Source organism: Geospiza fortis, unplaced genomic scaffold (genome assembly GCF_000277835.1).
Source record: "Geospiza fortis unplaced genomic scaffold, GeoFor_1.0 scaffold54, whole genome shotgun sequence".
Taxonomy (NCBI): domain Eukaryota; kingdom Metazoa; phylum Chordata; class Aves; order Passeriformes; family Thraupidae; genus Geospiza; species Geospiza fortis.
The window spans coordinates 15,595,332-15,601,331 of record NW_005054301.1 but is presented as its reverse complement, the minus strand read 5'-3'; the positions used below and the strand labels follow the sequence as shown (position 1 = coordinate 15,601,331).

Genomic DNA, 6,000 nt, shown 5'->3' with positions numbered 1-6,000 from the left:
ATTCCTGACCTGTTTGAAATTTTTCATTGGACTCAGGAAAAGAATGAAATTCTGTAGCTTAATAAACATCAACTAGTAATTAAGACATACAAATGTAGAGAAATTTTGCACATGAGAACTTCTTTGTATATTCAATCTATAACAGGCCTGAAAAGCAGCTGATTCTGTGACTGCAAGAATTGTTCTGGCTGTTCTGGATCTGAAGCTAATTCCCAGCTACTCTAAAATAAACAGTTCTTCAGCATGACTAAGGGAAGAGAACTATATTTTGGTGCTGCTATACTATTTAATACCGACTTCAGGTATGAATAAATAAGGAACTACTTGAAGCACACATATTCAATAAAGACAGCTAAGACAAATAGGTAATTCTACTGAAAACCAATGTTCAGCCTGCACTTTACCCCAGTCTGTCTTCTCCAGAGTTGACTTGTTGATGGGTCTATTTTGGTGCTAATAAAAAATGCCCAAAAGTCTATCCCTGAACTTTTTGACCTTCCTAAAGTGTATCTTCCATTTTTGAAAGGATTTTAGTAACTATGATGTATTTGAGGGATTTTTAATATCCTAAGCAACCAAGCTGCTTCTTCCTCAGTTAAAATGTCTTGCTCTTGAAGCTGCAGCATGTTGTTAACTACCAGGGTCTGTAACCAAAATGTAAACTAAACATAAGACTTGCTAGGGCTGCATTATCCACACGTTTTGCCAAGACTATACACTTTAAACAATGAAGGAAAAAGGTAAAGAATATATGAAAATATTCTGGTATCTTAATTAGTAATTGATCTGAAAACCACTGCTGCATTGTGCTGAGAAGAACCCAGGAGGATACAGTAGATTGATGTGCCTTAGGAAGCAGGATTCATCCTAAGGCAACTGGGGCCACTTTCTACTCCAATACACTTTATAATAGCATCTCTTTTTACTAAACATGATTTTCTGTAATCCTGGAATGTACATTGAAAAAAACTAAGAGGAAATTAAACCCAAAAATAATAATGAAAACATTGGAAGTTTTAGCAGGAACAAGTATCTAACTACATCTGTGTGTATCAAAAAAAAAAAGACAAGAAACCCTAACAGTGCTTGGAGTGTGATCTCACCTATGTAGATCATCCTAACAATTTGAAACATTCTTTGCACTTTTCCATGCTCTTCAACCTAATCACAGCTAAACAGCCACGGCAAAGCACTTGCTACTTACTCAAACAAGTTCCTACGTAGAATAACTTCAGCTATGCTAACTTCAAAAATAAAAACAAAACAAAATTCACTTGGAAATTTAGTGTATGCATTCAAACTTTAAAATACATTCACATACTTGCCATATTTTACTTTGATGACCACCTTAAGGAGAAACAGTAAGTTTCAAGAAGAAAAAAATATTATGCACTCAAATGAACACAAAATATCTACACTGTGGATACCAATATAGCTTACAAAAACACGCCTTCACAACCGTCCCATTATTAGCTAAGAATTTCTGGTAAGGAACCTGATTTTTCTTTTACTGATAAATATTGAACATATCTACTGAAAAATTTGTAACAACAAAAATTGACAAAAACTTCTTGCCAACTCCACCTGCTCCATTCTGCTAATGTGCTTACTTCACATAGCAATTCTATATTGAAAAAGTAATAGACTGAAAACATAAATATTAATTAGATTTAGCATTAATTTGTAACTCATTTGATTGTGTGGATGTCAATGTACACATTTCACATTAAAGTGGTGGATCATGGCAGACCATTTTTTGTTAGCAATAAGCAAGAGAAATTACTGAAATCAGTTTGGTTTTTTTTGTCACAGAAACAACTTTCATCAGCAATTTTTTTTCCCAAAAATGTTTAAAGTATTTTTCTAGGCTATTTCATTTCAGAAATTCCCTGCAACTGGAACATTTACATAAATTACATGTGTCATTCTTTCTACATTGGAAATATTAGGTCTTCAGGTGAATATCTACTTATGAATAATAAAGACAATAGTTTTTCATAGGAGACAGAAAGTAACCAACTAGCAGAATTAAATATACTGTTACAAAGAAGGTGTTAATGGATGGAGCAGTGGATAGGTGAGATGACTGTTTTGCTAGACTTGAAAAAATTCTGAAAAGTAGCCTTGCTTGCTCATTTTAGCTGTAAGATAGAGCCTATAGACTTTTATTACACAGGAATCAAAAGTTATCTATTTCAACTAAAATATGTAAGGATCTAACTTACTGCTGAGAGTTTTGTCTGGTTCAGTGTAACTAAACAATGGATAGCTAGGGAAGGGACAGAAAACAAGCAAGTAAAGTAGAGAGAGACTTTCTCTTAAGCAAAATGTAAGGAGTGAAGGGAATGAAGCAGCAAGATGGAAAAAACCCACACTCTCATCTTAGAAGTACTATAACAAGTTCCTTAGGATCCTTTATGATCAAAGATAACACTGGAGGAAACTTTGCACATTGAAGTGAAAGAACTGAACATCAGTGAGACTGATGATCTTGCAAAGTGAAATACTTTGAACATCTCTTGTCACTGAAATGAATTCCTGGCAATAATTAAAAACCTGTCCTTAGTCTTCTAAATCTGCTTCCTTTGACTTTGACATGCAACATTGCCAAAAATTAAGTACTGATTACATCATATATGTATGGGAGAAGTGAACACTTCAACTTGAAAACTGCAATTTTCTTTTATGCTCATATGAACCCCCTAAGAGTAGAACAAAATTCAAAGTTTGAAATAATGACTCAGTCATTTGCTCTGGATATATTCTTTTGCGTTATCTGAATTTATAGATCAAAGGTTTTATACTGTAAGCTTAAAAAAACCCCAAGAATCAACATTAATGTAAACATTAAAAAAATTCTCCATATTTCTAAAAGTATTTTACCCTAGGTACCCCTACTGCTTTTGTGTCTGAAAAGAACATTGCATTTTACTTCATGAAAATGCCAACCCCAAACACAGACAAAAACATAGTGAGATCTTAGAATCTGAGCAGCTACTGGAATGACAAGAAAAACTTGTAAGTCACACTGTGTCATTCTAAGCTTCTGTGAGTATTCAGCAAATTCATCTAATCATGTTAAGAAAGCTGTGAAACATTTAAACAATCAAAACTATATTGAACAAGATAAAAATATGTCACAACCACTATAAACTTTACGGTTGAATGACTGAAAAGGGAGGACTGTTAGTGCAGTTTTCCTCTGAGTAAAACTTGATTGCCTCTATATGTGAATCCATCTACTACAAATATGGTTTAAATGCTCTTTGTGCAGTGGTCAATGTTCTTTGAAACTCAAATACAATTATAGAGAACAAGAAAGGTGTTCTACAGAGATTTATTAAAAGCTAACAAAAGCTGGTTTGCTTAGTCTTGGGGATGTACCTAATCACTGACAAAGAGTAGTCCCAATGGCAATTTATCTTAAAAAGTTCCTACCTACCAAGAAATATAATAACTTCTTTTACCAGGAAATTACATTTATGAAAAGTGATTGAAATATCCAGGTTCCAACTCAATATTTATCATTTAGTACTTTGTTTGAAACAGAGATTTTCAGAAAACATGGATGGTAAGGTGTAAACAGTACAGCAAATTTGCAATTAAATGTTGTATTTTGTCTACATGATCTGGTTGTATACATAAACAGCATTAGGTTTTCTAAAATATGATAATGAAAAGGTGCATTAATAATCAGGAGCATTAGTAACCTGTTCTCCCATATCTTTTCTCCAATATCCTCATGCATTAGTAACCTGCTACTTACATTCATTTAACAGAGGTGCTCCCCTCATTGCAGAAGCTTGATTTTTTTTTTCCTGAGACACACAGAGCTTTGTGTTATTCAGCAAATTCAGTAAGAGAGATGTAAGGGTTCATGTACACTTAGGACAAAAAATGCAACAAGAAAACGGTACAACAAAATAAACTGGAATATGCAGTTGACAAAGAAATATAGTGCCACTTGCTCTGTGGCTAGACCACCACTCCAAAAATAAGTATAATCAAAGAAATAATTTTTTTTCTCCTGACACTTCCTTTTCCTTGTTTCATGTCATATATGCATGTTTTGGAGCCCTGAAATGAGTTCCTAAACCAGCAAATGAGCATATTGAAAAGATACACACTTGCGGATTAAAGAACCAAAATAAATAACCTCAGAACATCACCTGGATGCTGAATTCTATTTACTGTTATTCTCATTAATGTGTGGGGAAGAGGCCAGTATAAATTTAATTCATATTGCATTATTAGAAAGTCAGGATCCAAAAGGAAAAACAGAACAACTGAAGACATTTAGACACACTGATAATCTTGAAGAATCTGAATGAACCACATTTCTTGATAAATTCAGATGATGTTTGAAAACTTGAGGATACTGTAAATGACTGAACAAAAATATAATGGGTAGTTTCTTTGTTTTTTTGAAAGTAATATATAAAATGAACCAAGAACTGTCTAAGTGGTAAAGAAGCTTATGTGTAAAATCCAACCTCTAAGTAATAGGAACAGATGCCATCAGCTGTCAAGTTTATTTTCCAGTAAGTTTTTTTACTTTTTCCCTATATCGGCTTGTAACAAACCACCATCAAATACACCACAGAAAATCTCATCTAGCTAGCTGTTGCAGGGCAATTCCTGTTATAAAAGTGGTGTGGTCTCACACATTTTGAACAAAACCTGATTTTGCAGTCATATGTGAAAAGCAGGTCTCAACATGAAATACCAAAGCATGATCTAATTATGAAATGAGCTCACCTCCACTAATTGCCCAAACACAGTTTCAGATTATCAATCTGTTTCAAACTTCTAGTACATTCCTTCTATAATCTCTGAATCTATCAAGAGAGTCTAGAGGACTGCATTCTGCTTCAAAACAGATAGGCTTTACTCTTACAGGTATCATCTAGAGCTATTTTCAGCAGAGCTCTTACTTATGCCTGTTACTTGGTCACCTTTGGTTTTCTTTGGACAATTTTGTTTCATCAACAGGCACAAGGCTCAGTGCAGTTTCTCCGTTTTGTCTTGCTCTTCTGCTCTGAGCGTTGTAATGTAAAAAGCTCCATGTTTTTATTTTTAAGCTATCAGACAAGATACAATTTTTTAGGAAAAAAGCGAAGGAGATGCTTACAGATAGAATTCACTGAACAGTCTTAAGAAAAGTAGACTATATAATGAGGTTCAAATTTGCTGACCATCAGAATAATTCCGATTCTATTAAAGTGAAGGTAAGTACTGGATAAAACAATCCCATAGGTTAAACCAAAATATTTCTATGGGTGGTTGCCCATAAATCTTGTTTGCTGAGAGAAAAGAATGAGACAGTAGGAGAGAAGAACTAGCAGATGCTGGCAATCATTTTAGCAAACAGAATAATCTTCAAGGATCATGAGTTAGATAAGGAAGAATGTTATTATTTGCCATCTGCTACTGGTTTATTATTATGTCAGCATCTGGTGCCACAGAAAGATCTCTGTGATGCGAACACACAAAGCAAATTTAGACAGTTTTCTTCTGCTGAAAGGAATTCTGCTGAAGGTAAACATTACAGGCCTTGCCACTGGTCAATTTGCTTAGCTTTTGATGTATGCTATTTAAAGCCTGATAAAAAGTAAACATATAGAGTTCACCTCAGTGATTAAATAGTATAGTCTAATCACTAAGAACTGAATAATAATCCCACAAGGTTGGCATTAAAACTTTCTTTCTATTAAATTTTGGTTGGTTTTTGTTTCCAAATGTCAGGCAGCAAATATCTAAGTTTGAGCAAAGCCAGTTGGTTTGAAAGTCTTAAACTGAACAATAATAAAGTGGGGCACAGATCTGCCCCAGCCCAGGCCAGAAATTTGCAGATATATTTTTTTGATAAAATACTGTTTGCTTAATGTTGTTACTCAGTGGCAGGATTATCTATGTTCCTGGGGATACTGAAGGACACTAAATACATTCAAGGTGCTAACATTGCATATTCATGATGGGATATTGCAAGAGATAACATGA

The 6,000-nt window shown here is 34.1% G+C and overlaps 1 protein-coding gene across 1 annotated transcript in view; it reads right to left on the bottom strand.

Annotated features, from left to right (window-relative positions):
- GPHN (gephyrin) overlaps positions 1-6,000 on the bottom strand; it is a 195,926-nt gene that overhangs the window by 83,757 nt on the left and 106,169 nt on the right. The window lies entirely within an intron of this gene.